At 37.5% G+C, this 14783-nt stretch overlaps 1 protein-coding gene across 18 annotated transcripts in view; it reads right to left on the bottom strand.

Moving 5' to 3' along the window:
* Positions 1-14783, bottom strand: part of Bsg (immunoglobulin domain-containing protein Bsg) — a 222577-nt gene that overhangs the window by 170084 nt on the left and 37710 nt on the right. For 3 of the 18 annotated variants that reach the window (XM_067767600.1, XM_067767612.1, XM_067767605.1), the window contains exon 2: positions 1436-1673. The exons of 11 other annotated variants lie outside the window; for them this stretch is intronic. The gene's annotated coding sequence lies outside the window, so the exon portion shown is untranslated. Of the gene's footprint in view, positions 1-1435; positions 1674-5972; positions 6325-14783 lie in introns of those variants that run through there. 4 more of the 18 variants (XM_067767606.1, XM_067767610.1, XM_067767614.1 and 1 more) reach the window with 2 other exon arrangements.

Genomic DNA, 14783 nt, shown 5'->3' with positions numbered 1-14783 from the left:
TTAATTAAAAAAAAATTATTGAATCACCAGTTTTTTTTAATAAAGTAACATTATAACAAATTCAAGTTAAAATAAAATTCAAATAAAAAACATATTTTAATTTAAAAAAATTTAATAAAATGACCAGTTTTTATTTTAAATAAAACCGAAAAATTAAATAAATAAATATAGAAAAAGCGAATAATTTTCCACCAAAAATTTCATTTAATTTTAGCAACAATATGACAAAACAGAAGAGAATAAACAATTTTTGCAATCAAAGAAATAAAAAATAAAAAAAAATTTAATGCAGACAAAGAAACATTAATCGATTAGTGACGACAATGAATAACGAGACGACGACAACGTTGCGCGTTGGCGACGATGATGTCGATGACGGCAACAGAGCCACACCGTTGATCGCAGACGTTGATGGGTCAAACAAAATGTTTCAGTTTTTTTTTTTTTTTGTCAATGTTCACAGCGAAGTCAATGCGCGCATTTTATAACAAAAGAAAAAAAGAAGAATAAAGAGAAAAAATATATTTTAACGCTTTCGTTATGAGCATGTGTACTTTATATACAATAATTTAATGCGAAATATATTTTTATATAGAAATACTGGTTTTTTTGTTGCAATAAATTACTTTGCTGTTTTGCAAAATGTGTTGAAGTTTGTGTATTCGTGTTTATTTTTATATAGCATGACACCTTTTGACGGTAATTATTAAAAATAAAATAAAAATTTATAAAATTAGGGGAACAGAAAAAGAATTGAAGAAGGTTACAAATTTTATGAACAAGTTTCTTTTATTATTAGTGAGCTTTTTTCATTAATAACAACACCATATTTCACTATTTTCGAAGCGCATAAGATTGAACTGGGACGTGAGGGCCCCGAAACACATAAACAAACATAACTTAACAAAAAGATGAACATTTAATTTTATAAAATAATAAATAAAATTTTCGAATTTCGCGTTTTAATTAAACTTAATTTTTATTTTTATGCTTGTTATATATTTATTTACTGCATGACATCACAATTAAAAAAAAAAATATCAATAACTTAAAAACTAAATGGGGTGATCAGAGACTCGAAAGTATAAAGCTTGTTGAAGTTTTAATTGACGTGTACACGTTAACACAACATTTCATTATTTTCAATGTTAAAAACGAAATTTAAAAAATTTAAGAAGCAAAAATATATTTACACTGTTTTTTTAGTATAAAATTTTTTTTTGTTTTGTTTGTATAAATTAAAAATTTTTTTTTTCCTTTTATTTAATGACACATAATTTTTTTCCGTAATCATCGGAAAATTTTGAAATTTAGGGTGATCAGTAAATAATTTAAAAACGTTTCAAGCTTTGAGAAGTAATCAAAATTTTTTTATATCACAATATTTCACCATTTTCGCTGTATATATATAAAAACGACAAAAAAATATACTTACACTGAAAAAAAATTGTATTTTCAATGTTTGTTTAATGTTTGGAATCGTTGCATTTCATTTCAGTTTATTGGTGTTTATTGTATTTTATAACATTTTGTGTATGTACATTCGTTTTCATTGCATGCAAACACTTAAAAAAATGTTATGGTGGCCAGAAAAATTTTACTTTTTCTGTTTTATTATTTTGTTTATGCGGTATGGTATGAAATTACATTATGTATGTTAATGCGATGGAAGTCTAACCAAAGAAACAAAAAAGGTTAAAAAAAAATTTGATGTAAAAAAAAAACTTGAAGCATTTGCCTACTAACTAAAATTGTCAAATTTGTTGACGTTGTTGTTGTCGTAGTAAACGCAGATTTTTCGAAATAATGCTGTAGTTTGTCTATTGAAAGCGCTCGCCAGTTTTCATAATTATGGCCTAGAAGGTTCCATGTGGTCATGCTAATCATTCCCGAGATGGTCGCGTTAGTACCCTAATGGTGCTTTGTTACCCGAACGTACCGGATCTACCGGCAAAGTCACATCAACATCGATAACCTGGAAGTGGAGGTTGTTGTTGTTTTAATTGATAAAGACACTCCCCGAAGGTTTTTTTTAAGCTACAAGCCTGACCATCATTGAAACGATTTGATATGACCACATTGAACCCACTAGGCCATCCCGCCCCACCTCCTAGTTCCATGAGTAATTCTGGATGCCCAGAGCCTCACCTGCTAAAGAAACAGGATTCACCACGGAAAGGTAAGTTTGACAATTGGGTCGGTGAAGCTATAAATTGCGCTGGCAACCGCTTGAAAGGGTTGCGCTACACAACGCTTCGAATAATTTGGGTATTTTAATCGTCTCCTACGACAGGCATACCTGCCGCTGCTATATTCTATGCCCCTAACCTGCTGGGGGCACAATGATCATGTCGCATTGGGGTTTATGCAACGCCACAAAATCTGCAAACCGAGCAACGCCACAGGATGGGGTATTATATGGACGCTGGTCATCAACCATCAATTGCTTAGGCGGTTCAAAAGAGGACCAGTCAAACTTATGGCGTATGCTGACGATTTTTCAGTCTTCATAAATAGCAGATGTCAACCAATAATACGCACTCTGATAGATCAAGCGCTTTTCGATGTACATGTCTGGGCATCGGATTAACCGCCAACGCGGCAGAAACCAATCTAGTAATATTTACTAGGAAATATTAGGCCGCTAATTAGACTAAGCCTTAGCTTGGAGGAGTAGCTCTAAAAGAAAAGTATAGCACAAAATATCTTAGAAATATATTTTTCAATACGTTTTCGTGAGAACTTCACGTGTAAGAGCGAAGCAAGAATGCGTGGCATTGTATGCATGCAAGAGGATGCACGTGGGGCTTATCGCCCAAACGCTCTTATTAAAGCAATTGTAAAGCCCATACTTTACTGTGGGGTCCTTGTTTGTTGAACAGCTACACAAGGCCAAAAATATAGCACTAGCAACTGCAACAAGGCCATAGCAGTATACCGCCATTCAATATAGGGCGAATGAACAAGATGGTTCCGTGCCTAAGCTTTTGAAGAGATCTATATTGTGACGAATATTATCATCACTAAGCAGCCACTCGTATGTACGTAAACAAATCAATCATCATGTACACACATACATACAAGGCAGCAGAGAGATACTCACAAACGCATGTCAGCATCAGCCGACGTAGTACTCACATATACACACGCAAAAGCTACAAACAACAAATATACATGTATATGGTTGGTAACCAAGCTTGAAGTTCACGAAATTACTAGACCTTAGGAGAAGTGGGTGGACGAGGAAACCGAGAGTATAAAAGCAGCGCAACTGAGGCATGACTAAGCAGTTTGATTTAAACACGTAATTAGTTGTGAAGTAAGAGTTACTGTGAAGTAGTCTAATATAGAACATTTTGCATTATTGAATATGGGAGTTATTTATTCAACAGTTTAGAGATTCGAATATCGGTTTGGAATAAGCGGAATTTTACTAATTTCGTTACAATATTGATAGTCAGGCGGCGATCAAGGCAATAATCTCACACAGTATTTCATCAAAATTTCCTAGATCACGTGCTCATATCTCTAACGAGAGAAGACTTGATGTTCTCGATGGGCAAACTAACTGGACACTCGCTTTTGTCGTCACATGTGGGAAGTGCGGTCTGCAGGAAGAAACGGTTGGACGCGTTCTGTGTTCGTATCCTGCGCTCGAAGATGAAGCCTCCAGCTACTAGGGGCGGTAGAGTGGTTAGGTCGCGAGGCAGTAATTAAGCTAGGTACTAGAAAACTTTTTGTATTTGCGAAGAGGACGGAGTTATTCTAAGTACTGGTAACTAATAGGAGTTTTGGTTTTGGTCGTTAAACAAATTCGTATAACACTATGGACACATTCAGTCTAAGTGAGGTCTTTATTGATCGGCCAGTTCAAGCTGACCTAACCTAGCTTGTGTAATAAGGAACGCGTTGTTGTACTTCTCATGCAGGTCACATAGCCCCTTCAGTATGTTTTTTTACAGTTAATTGCAATCCCTCATTTAAAATTTAGGCGCAGTCAATATATTTTACTAAACAAAAAACATTAATTCAAATGTGTGTTTCGAATTACCATTTCGTACATTTACAAAAATAACTTTAGCATTGCAAAAAATTTCACTAATTCTCTCAGCTAACTCCGAAACTTGTTTAAAAATAAACAATACTATTCAACGTAGGTATATATAAAGAGGATTCGCATATTCAAAACCTGCCAGAGGTCAGGCTAACAGGAAAAATTTAAGGAACGATGATCAAAAAGAAACAACAATGAAAAGAATCAATGTGAATGGACAGGCGCAGACAATACAAATTATGTTGACCATCAGTCATTGACCGTCAGTCACCTCTTCATAGAAGAAAAAAGAGAGAGCAAAAAAAATGTAAGGAAAAAATTAAATATACGAACTGTATGGAGGAGGGAAGACTGGATGATGAGAAAGGAAAAAAGCACGCTAACCGCTAGTGATACAATTTAATGGTATAATCACACGCACAGTTTTTATACCCAGCTGTACTTGTACACAGGGTATTATAACTTTGATTGGATAACGGTTGGTTGTACAGGTATAAAGGAATCGAGATATATATACACTTTCATATATCAATATCATTAGTATCGAAAATAAATTTGATTGAGCCATGTCCGTCCGTCTGTCCGTTAACACGATAACTTGAGTAAATATTGAGATATCTTCACCAAAAAAATAAATAAATTTGGCACTAGCTTATCTGGACCCAGAATGGATTGGTATTGAAAATGAGCGAAATCGGATGATAACCACGCCCACTTTTTATATATTTAACATTTTGGAAAACGCAAAAAACCGGCTTATTTAGTAAATAATACACCTAGAAAGTGGAAATTTGACGTGTGGACTGACATTGAGACTCTTGATAAAAATTTGAATTTTTTTTAAATGGGCGTGGCATCGCCCACTTGTGATAAAATCAATTTTACAAATATTAATCATAAATCAAAAATCGTTAAACCTATCGTAACAAAATTCGGCAGTGGGGTTGCCTTTACTATAAGGAATGCTTTGAAGAAAAATTAACGAAATCGGTTGAGGACGACGCCCATTCTCATATAAAAGATTTTTAAAAGGGTCGTGGACGAATAAAATAAGCTATATCCTTGCAAAAAAGAGCTTTATATCAATGGTATTTCATTTGCCGAAGTGGATTTATAACAATAAATAGGAAAAACTTCAATTTTTTAAAAATGGGCGTGGCACCGCCTTTTTATGACTAAGCAATTTTCTTTGTTTCGGGAGCCATAACTCGAAGAAAAATTAGTTCAGAATAGAACCATATGTATATGTATTATTGCACAGCCTTGTAAAACTATTAAGCACACAAAACAAACAACAACAGCATTTCAAGTGTACAGCTGGGTATGTAATGTTCGGTTTCACCCGAACTTAGACTTCCTTACTTGTTATTGTACAGTTTTGGTTGGTACGTCACATTATAATGCTACAAATGTTTGTTTGAAGGTGGGTAATTTCGTTAAGAGAATATCAAAAACTTGTGCTGATTCTCTTGAATTTATATTATAATTTTTGACCTTAAAATGTGAGGTGCTTCTTATTTAAAATTTTTTATTTTTTTTTTTTTGAATTTAATTTTTAAAATTTCGTTAAGCTATTTTATTATGTTTTTTCTTTACTGTTATTTTCATTTTATTTATTTTTATTAATTTATTAATTTTTTTTGCAACTAATATTTTTTATTATATTTTTTTTTACGTTCTGTGTTGATGTACTGGCGGTTCGCCCGAAAAATTCAGTACAAGCTTATGTTTTTTTTTTATTTCTTCATCTTCATTAGCACCTTCGAAAATCTTTTTGAATATAAAAACTTTGTTTGGAAACGATTTCTTTTTACATTCTTTTAGATCTTTCAAAATTGTATTTTCTTTAGTCAGCAGGGGGACACAACCTGACGCTAGAACACTGTAGTTTTTATGTATGTAGTACGAAGCCATTTACCTCCTCCACAACCAAAGCGAGAAAACGTTTAAAAAGTAGGCGAACACGATAAACGCAAGCACGATACTGACTGACTTTTAGTGTTTTTACAAAAAAAAAAAAATTATGATTTAAAACACTCTTGGCATAAAACACGACGACACACCACAACAAGACATCGAAATCGGCACTAACAATGACAATTATGTACTACGACGGCCAGTCTCGCAAAAAGAAGAATTTGTATAGTAGAAATGTGTGAATTATACACAAAGAAGACAAAGGCGGCGGCAAAAAACAAAACGCCGATAACGCAATTGGATTGCGAATAATAAAACAATATAGTATTATCGACAAAAGCAAAAAAACAACAAATTACAATTGTTACTATAAACACTGGTGGCCAATGGAAGGCCAATAATATATATGTGAGCACTCAAATAAATAGAAAAAAATATTGAGAAAAAAAAACGCGACACGGCGTTTTGACGATTTTAACTAAGAACGAAAGCAACTAAAAAAAAAACAAAAACTTAATAACGTCGATGACAAAGGCGAAAAGTTTTGATTATGGCAGTAACGTTAGAGTTATACAAAACAATCGCGAACGACCACAAATTAGCGACTAAATCAAGACCAGAAAGCAACGATGTTGGAAACGAATACTCGCATCATCGACGGAAAAACAGTCGCCAGTCATAGTTGCCACTTAATTGTTTTTGTTGTATCAAATCCAAATAAAATGTAGCTGTTTAAGTGCATGCATTCATATTACTCGTCATACAAACGAAAACCAGCACGCACAGAGTTTTCAACATTAGCTAAATATTGCCAATGACTCAATATGATGTGACATCGCATGATGTCAATGTGACATGATGTATGTAGTGTGATATGATATGCTGACCAAAGTTATGGTATTAATTCGTATGATGTGATAATTTTTTACTTTATTTGAACTAATTCGATACGATTGGGATCATATGATGTGATATTTTATGAACTTATTTTATCTTGTTCAGGCCGAGCGTAAACTATAATATCACACCAAAAAGCACATTATTATCCTGTGCATAAAGTATGTGATTTGATGTGCTTTTATTTGATTGGGTTATGTTGAGTGGAGGTGGGTAGGAGATGTGTACTAAAGGACCGTTGTGATACCACTGAAAACACACTAACGTGAGCTTTATTTACTTTTAGAATCGCTTTTAGAAAAAACAACATCGACATAAGGTAGGTACAACCCGTAACCGAGGAGTTAATAAGAGACTTCTACCTTATCCTATCCAAAGGTGGAAGCAACACACCCACGATGTATTGTCCTAAGCGTATGCAAAGAGTTCGGACAAGCGCCTGACAACCACCACCGGCCAGAGAATTTTGCTACACTGTGATAGTTACAGCATTTACTCAATGTCCTCGAAGCCTTTTTGTTGAAGAGTTGACTCGAGGCTGGCTTTGGGACCCCAAATTCCTTACACACCGCCATGTTCTGTTCTGTATCTCTTTACCCCTAAACTAACTAATGATACTCATTATCAGAGCTTTAGATTTCACTAATTTATAGGAGACAATTTCTAATCGTAATAACACTGCATGACATCCCATACACTACATCCGTAGCGCGGCGACTTCCGTTACAGTTATCGGACAGCCTGAACCTGCCGTCTAACTCAAGCTACTATTCGCAGCCAGACAAAATTGGCTCGCAAAGAGGGCAAGTACCGTTACACAATAATCCTCAAACCTATATGCCATATCACGACATTTAATTAACACAGTATTACATTCAACGCCAACGTGTATGTTGTGTTAGTGCTACACTGATGCCAACTTAAGCTATTGGTTGTATAGTACGAGCCATGTCCAGTGCGTTCCTACGGACAAGCAATACATACAACAGTGCCAAATTGATCATCATTTCATAAAGCCGGTGTTCAACCCTGCTGATGATTCGTATGCCGCAGTTCAAGATGAACGAGACATTCTGGCCCTATGTCCTACATTACGCTTGCAGTAATTCCGACTCGGATGTTCCGAGGCATTGAACTCTGTCAGGCATTACCAGCGGTACTCATGCGAATGAAGTAAACCCGGAAGCAGGACCTTGCACTTATTTTTAAAAGGAGGGCAGATCTCGTGACACCTAGTCTTTAAATCCTGATAACCTTGCACTTTTTCGCGTGGGAGCCCAAAACCTATCGCCTAACAATTCAGATCAGTTAAGAAATTGTTAAAGAGTTCAATGTGAATCTAGACTTCTTAACCAACTAGAGCTCTTCGGTTAGTCCCAGGCAGGATATTATTAACGCCGCTGTCAAATCGATTTTTAAATACGAGATAGTAGTGTTTGTGTGCAATATATACCTTCACACAAAACCAAAAAAACGTACCAAAAATGGTACAAATTCGCCAAAGTGGCTACCCCTCTGCTGCCAACTCTGGCGCTCGCTCATAGCCGGTTAATTTTTTTTGTTTTTTTTTTTGTGAGCATGCTGACGAAAATCAAAGCAATGCTAGACTATGGGACAGAAACCCTAAAGGCGACAATAAAAGTAAACCGTGATAAAAAAACTTCTTGGCGCTTAACTAATAGCGAGCTTCGCCGATATTGGAACTCTGTAGAGCGCGCACTTTTGGGACGTCAGAACTATGCTTGGCGTCGACAACATCGTGATCGATTTTTCTCGTTTTGAGCACAAGATAGTCGGTTGTGGAATGTTCTTTTTACTGCAACCTGGCAAACGATCACTTTCGATGAAGATCTAACATAATGGGGCTGCATTTTTGCAACTGTAGATACGGCCAATTGCTTTGACCACTCTGGCGATGCCAATAATTATGAATAACAAATACGTAGACTTTTGGCCACGACATCAATTGTACTGACCCATTGTACGGCGATAACCATTGTAGGGCATAGGCCATGAACACACAAAATGATTTTTTAGCAGGAGAGTGTATAGATATGTAGCTCTCAACCAGTCAGTGAGCTAAGAATGTTTGTATAGCTTGATACATAGCGGAATGATACAAGGTGGCAGCATGGTGACATACCTACAAACATAAATTAAAATTCCATGTACTTTGTTTTTGTAAATTCGATGGACAAATGTCAAAATCGTACTGCGCCGGAAGTTGATGTATCAAATCAAATAAAAAAAGTGTATAATCAGCTGTTCCATGCTGCCACCTTGTATCGTTGCGCCATGGCTTGATATACTCATTGCGGATCGGTTCCCTATCGTTTCCTAAGCTCAGTACCATAGCGGAATGATACAAGGTGGCAGCATGGTGGCATAGTACAAACATAAATAAAAATTCCATGTACTTTGTTTTTGTAAATTCGATGGACAAATGTCAAAATCGTACTGCACCGGAAGTTGATGTATCAAATCAAATAAAAAAAAGTTTATAATCAGGTGTTCCATGCTGCCACCTTGTATCGTTGCGCAATGCTCAGTACAGATAAAATTGCCTACATTGCTGGATTGAATGAAATATATGTACACTATGTATATTTTGTCTCCGATGAACTTATCATTAGTTATCCATGGTTACTTTTCAAAAATTCTTACATACACCCAGACGAAATAAAGCTAAACAAAATAAACAAGCTTTTTTTTGAAAACGCATTGCGGTATTTACATACCGATAAATGTGCGGTTTTAACTATTGCCGGTCATGTAGCGGGAAAATTTTCTTAGAAAATGGTCAACCATTTTCTGGATGTCCTGGTTGCGCGGGAATCTCTGCTCTTGAACTGAAGCAAATCGGAGCTATTGATTATTCCACTTTTGAACTAGGCGAAAACTGCAATATTTAGCTTCAGTGTTAGTTCTTTGTCTACAGTCCTTTTCTGTGAAAAATCATTTGGCATAACGTGCCATTATTCCAGAGCGCTTTTATTAATATACGATTTACTTGAATTTATCACATTGTAGGTAGTTCTTGGACTAAATAAGTATATAATATAATACTTTTTTCCGGAAAGTGGGCAGACACCGATCTATTCGAAAATATCGTATTTATGGATAGGGTCGGAGAGGCAGAGGAAAGAAAGGTCAATCGATATAAGAACTAAACCAAAGTTCGGGTAGAACAACGATTGCTGGTTCAAGCAGTATTACTTAAATGCAATTTTCCAGCAGGTGCCTCAAATAAAAATTTAAAAACAATAAACCACGAAAAAATATATTTTTCAACGGCAGTTACTATAGTATGATGGCCCTTGTTTGATTTAGTTCCTTAAGCCTCGTTTTCATTATGGCATATATGTTGTCAAATGTTGCCAAAATAATGAAAACGGGCTGCCAAATAGTGTCAGTTGCGTTTGCAGTCACGTTTGACACACAAAACAGATTTGCCAACATGCTGGCAAATCTGTCATTAACAGCCTGATTCTAATGTGGTAACAAATTTCTTCACCACGGCAACTTTCTTCATGTGGTAGCTTTTGTACCCTTTTGGTATTCTGCCCACGAAAGTAGCCGGATAATTGTTTACCCACAAAAGTAGGTGGTTACATCGAAATAACCACACAACAGCTGTTGTCTAGAAAAAGGCAAAACTGAAAAATAAAGAATTGTGAGCGCAAATAAGTAAACATAATAGTAAAAAAGTGTTGCCTCTTGCTATACATATTTGTTTCCATGTACTTTCACAGTATCATCGTTCAGGTTACATCGAAATAACCACACAATAGCTGTTGTCTAGAAAAAGGCAAAACTGAAAAATAAAGAATTGTGAGCGCAAATAAGTAAACATAATAGTAAAAAAGTGTTGCCTCTTGCTATACATATTTGTTTCCATGTACTTTCACAATATATTACAATATAGCTATGTAAAAACGTATGCATGTATGCACATACATATGTATATACACATCGTCCCGTTTATTCTTTAACATCGTATCTACGAGTGACACATTTTCGGTAAAGCCATGGCGGAACCATACACGGTGGCAGCATGGTGACATACCTACAAACATAAATAAAAATTCCATGTACTTCGTTTTTGTAAATTCGATGGACAAATGTCAAAATCGTACTGCGCCGGAAGTTGATGTATCAAATTAAATAAAAAAAGCAGGGATGCATCTTAACGTTAAGCTAATCGTTTATCAAAAAATTTCCACCGTTTCCGTTGAAACACTTCGAAATATTACAGATAAAGAAATTATCAAGATAAATTGTATCTCGTTTTTAGCCGAAACGAAAAGCTTTCGTTAACGTTAAAAACGTTAACAAAAACGTGATACTTTATGTTTGAATTGTGCTGGCAATGCTATAGCCATGGTGAAGCCGTAAGGTGGTAACAGCGAGCGGACATACACACACAAACTCCATGTAATTTGTTTGTGTAATTCGTTGGTGGTAATGTCAAAAATACTCTGAGAAATGTTCGTACTGTCAAAATTCATGAGCAAAGTTGCAATCAGCTTGGCTAATGCTTTCACCTTTAATGACTCCGCCATCAATCAGCTTTGCCAGCATAGTTTGAAATTAATAATCAACATAAACGATTTGATTTCGTTTTGATATGGCAGAAAACGAAGCAAAATCATTTCGTTAATTTGACGTTTTTAACGTTAATAAACGAAACGAAATGAATTTGTTTCGTTTATTAACGTTAATTATCGTAACGAAATGATATCGGTTCGTTGGTTAAGCATGCCTGAAAAAAAGTTTATATTCAGCTGTCCCATGCTGCCACCTTGTATCGTTCCACCATGGGTAAAGCGAAGAAAACCAACTTTTAAATTTCACCACAGACACTGGTGAGTTTTTCGGTGATGACAGCGTTTCCACTTTGGACAGAATCGCGAATAAAACAACTGGTAACGATTTTCGGTTACATAATGTTCTGGGTACTATTTTACCGGTAACGCTAAGAATCGGGCCGTAATTATTGTTTGTTTGTATAGCCGAGCGATCTCGGGAACGGCTCCGCCGATTTAAATGAAATTTGGCACAGAGATAATGTATCACCTTCTAAGACTTTCTACTTAGGTGCTGCCACTCAGAATGTTTCACAAGGTTGCCACCTATTCGAAATTAAAAAAATTATTGCATGACATATACCGATATGGGTATCAAACGAAAGGTATTTCACTCCGCAATACAATAGGGAAATTTTTGAGTAGGGTTGCCATTTAGGGTTGCCACCTATTCGAAATTTAAAAAAATTGCATGAGATATGCCGATATGGATATCAAACGAAAGGTATTTCACTCCGCATTACAATAGGGAAATTTTTGAGTAGGGTTGCCATTTAGGGTTGCCACCTATTCGAAATTTAAAAAAATTGCATGAGATATGCCGATATGGGTATCAAACGAAAGGTATTTCACTCCGCATTACAATAGGGACATTTTTTAGTAGGGTTGCCATTTAGGGTTGCCACCTATTCGAAATAAAAAAAATTTCATGAGATATGCCGATATGGGTATCAAACGAAATGTATTTCACTCCGCATTAGAATAGGGACATTTTTGAGTAGGGTTGTCGTTTGGGGTTGGGGTAGTTGCAGGACGTAATGGATGAGTCAGCTTCAAATTCCGCAATTTTCGTTCACCCAGTCGGCAGTACCACTGAAAAAAGGAAGCGGTGAGAAAACTGGCTGAAAAATGGACAGCCGACAAACGGAGAGGCTATTGCAGGAAGTAGAGGTCAGGAATTTTCTTTCGCCTTAATACAGGGACCGGAATTTGAGGGAGGCTCAATGGCAAGATGTGGCGTATATTTTAAAGATGTCGCGATTTGAGGTATCTGCCAAGTGGAACAGCCTGCGCTGCTCTTTCCGCGTGAGTTCTTTTTTCTTTATAAATATACTAGCCTTTATCCGCGGTCCCGTCCGCGAGGAGAAACAGAAATATATGGGCTACTCACGTTAGCCTGCTTATCAAGTTACCTGTTTAAACATTTTTTTCTGTCTAATGCACTTTATTTTTGTAATTGAGTAAAAAAAAGATCTATATGAGCTGATAACCTGATAGGATCCAACAAATGACGACGATATCGCCATTCAGAGTTGCCCCGGAAGGGTCTCCAAAAGTTCCAGGAATAGTCCCAAAAAAACCCGAAACGACAACGACACGATTCTAGACTTATCCAGAGAACCACACAGAAATGATGCCGGAAGGGTACCCAAACGATCCCGTACAGATCCCGAAAACCCTCTAGAAATGATGACGAAAGGGTTCTCAAGTGATCCCGTATCAGTCGATAAAAAGTCCCGATATGACCCCGACGGAATCCCGGACGGAACCCGAAAACCCTCCAGAAATGATGCCGAAAGGGTCCTCAAATGATCCCGTATTAGTCGCGAAAAAGTTCCGAAATGACCCCGACGGGATCCCGGACGGATACCCAAAACCATCTAGAAATGATGCCGGAAGGTACCCCAAATGACCCCGTATTAGTCGAGAAAAAGTCCCAAAATGACCGCGACGGGATCCCGGACGGATACCCAAAACCATCTAGAAATGATGCCGGAGGATACCCCAAATGATCCCGAAAAAGTCCCGAAATGACCCCGATGAGATCCCGGACGGAACCCGAACACCCTCCAGAAATTATGCCGAAAGGGTTCTCAAGTGATCCCGTATCAGTCGAGAAAAAGTCCCGATATGATCCCGACGGAATCCCGGACGGAACCCGAAAACCCTCCAGAAATGATGCCGAAAGGGTCCCCAAATGATCCCGTATTAGCCGCGAAAAAGTCTCGAAATGACCTCGACGGGATCCCTGACGGATACCCAAAACCATCTAGAAATGATGCCGGAAGGTACCCCAAATGACCCCGTATTAGTCGAGAAAAAGTCCCAAAATGACCGCGACGGGATCCCGGACGGATACCCAAAACCATCTAGAAATGATACCGGAGGATACCCCAAATGATCCCGAAAAAGTCCCGAAATTACCCCGATGGGATCCCGGACGGAACCCGAATACCCTCCAGAAATGATGCCGAAAGGGTCCCCAAATGATCCCGCATTTAGTCACGAAAAAGTCCCGAAATGACCCCGACGGGATTCAGGGCGGATACCCAAAACCATCTAGAAATGATGCCGGAAGGTACCCCAAATGATCCCGTATTAGTCGAGAAAAAGTCCCAAAATGACCCCGACGGGATCACGGACGGATACCCAAAACCATCTCGAAATGATGCCGGAAGGTACCCCAAATGATCCCGAAAGTCCCGAAATGACCCCGATGGGATCCCGGACGGAACCCGAAAACCAACCAGAAATGATGCCGGTAGGTACCCCAAATGATCCCGAAATAGTCCCGAAATGACCCCGTCGCCGTCAAAAATATTTACTTAACGTTTGACGTCAGTGGTGAAATGGATGGATGGAGCATCTAAAGAACTGCAACCTCTCTGCGGGTGTTGGTAAAATGTGGGCAACCGTTAAATCCATGTCTTATCCAACTAAACACAATGATAAAGTTTCTATATCCTTCGGTGATAAAACTTTTATCTGATTCGAAGAAATGCGCAAGCGGCTTTTGCCAACAATTTATGTATAATGCATTCTTCTGTAGACAAAGCCAGACGTCGTGCTAACAGACGAGCCCATAAACATAAACACGACGTCCCACCCATTACCATCACCCCACAGAGGTTGAAGCAGCCACCCGTAAGGCTAGGCCCTCCAAGTCGATAGGCTCGGACGAAATAGCCATGCCAATGCTTTAACACCTTGGCGCTGAGGGAATAAAATACCTAACACATGTTTTCAACCTGTCACTGGAATACTTCGTCATTCCCGAAAAATGGAAAATGGCAAGGATAATCCCGCTACTAAAGCCTGGCAAACCAGCT

The sequence above is a fragment of the Eurosta solidaginis genome, chromosome 2 (assembly GCF_040869045.1).
Source record: "Eurosta solidaginis isolate ZX-2024a chromosome 2, ASM4086904v1, whole genome shotgun sequence".
Lineage (NCBI taxonomy): Eukaryota > Metazoa > Arthropoda > Insecta > Diptera > Tephritidae > Eurosta > Eurosta solidaginis.
Note: the sequence above shows the minus strand (reverse complement) of the source record. Positions and strands in the feature narration are given on the sequence as shown.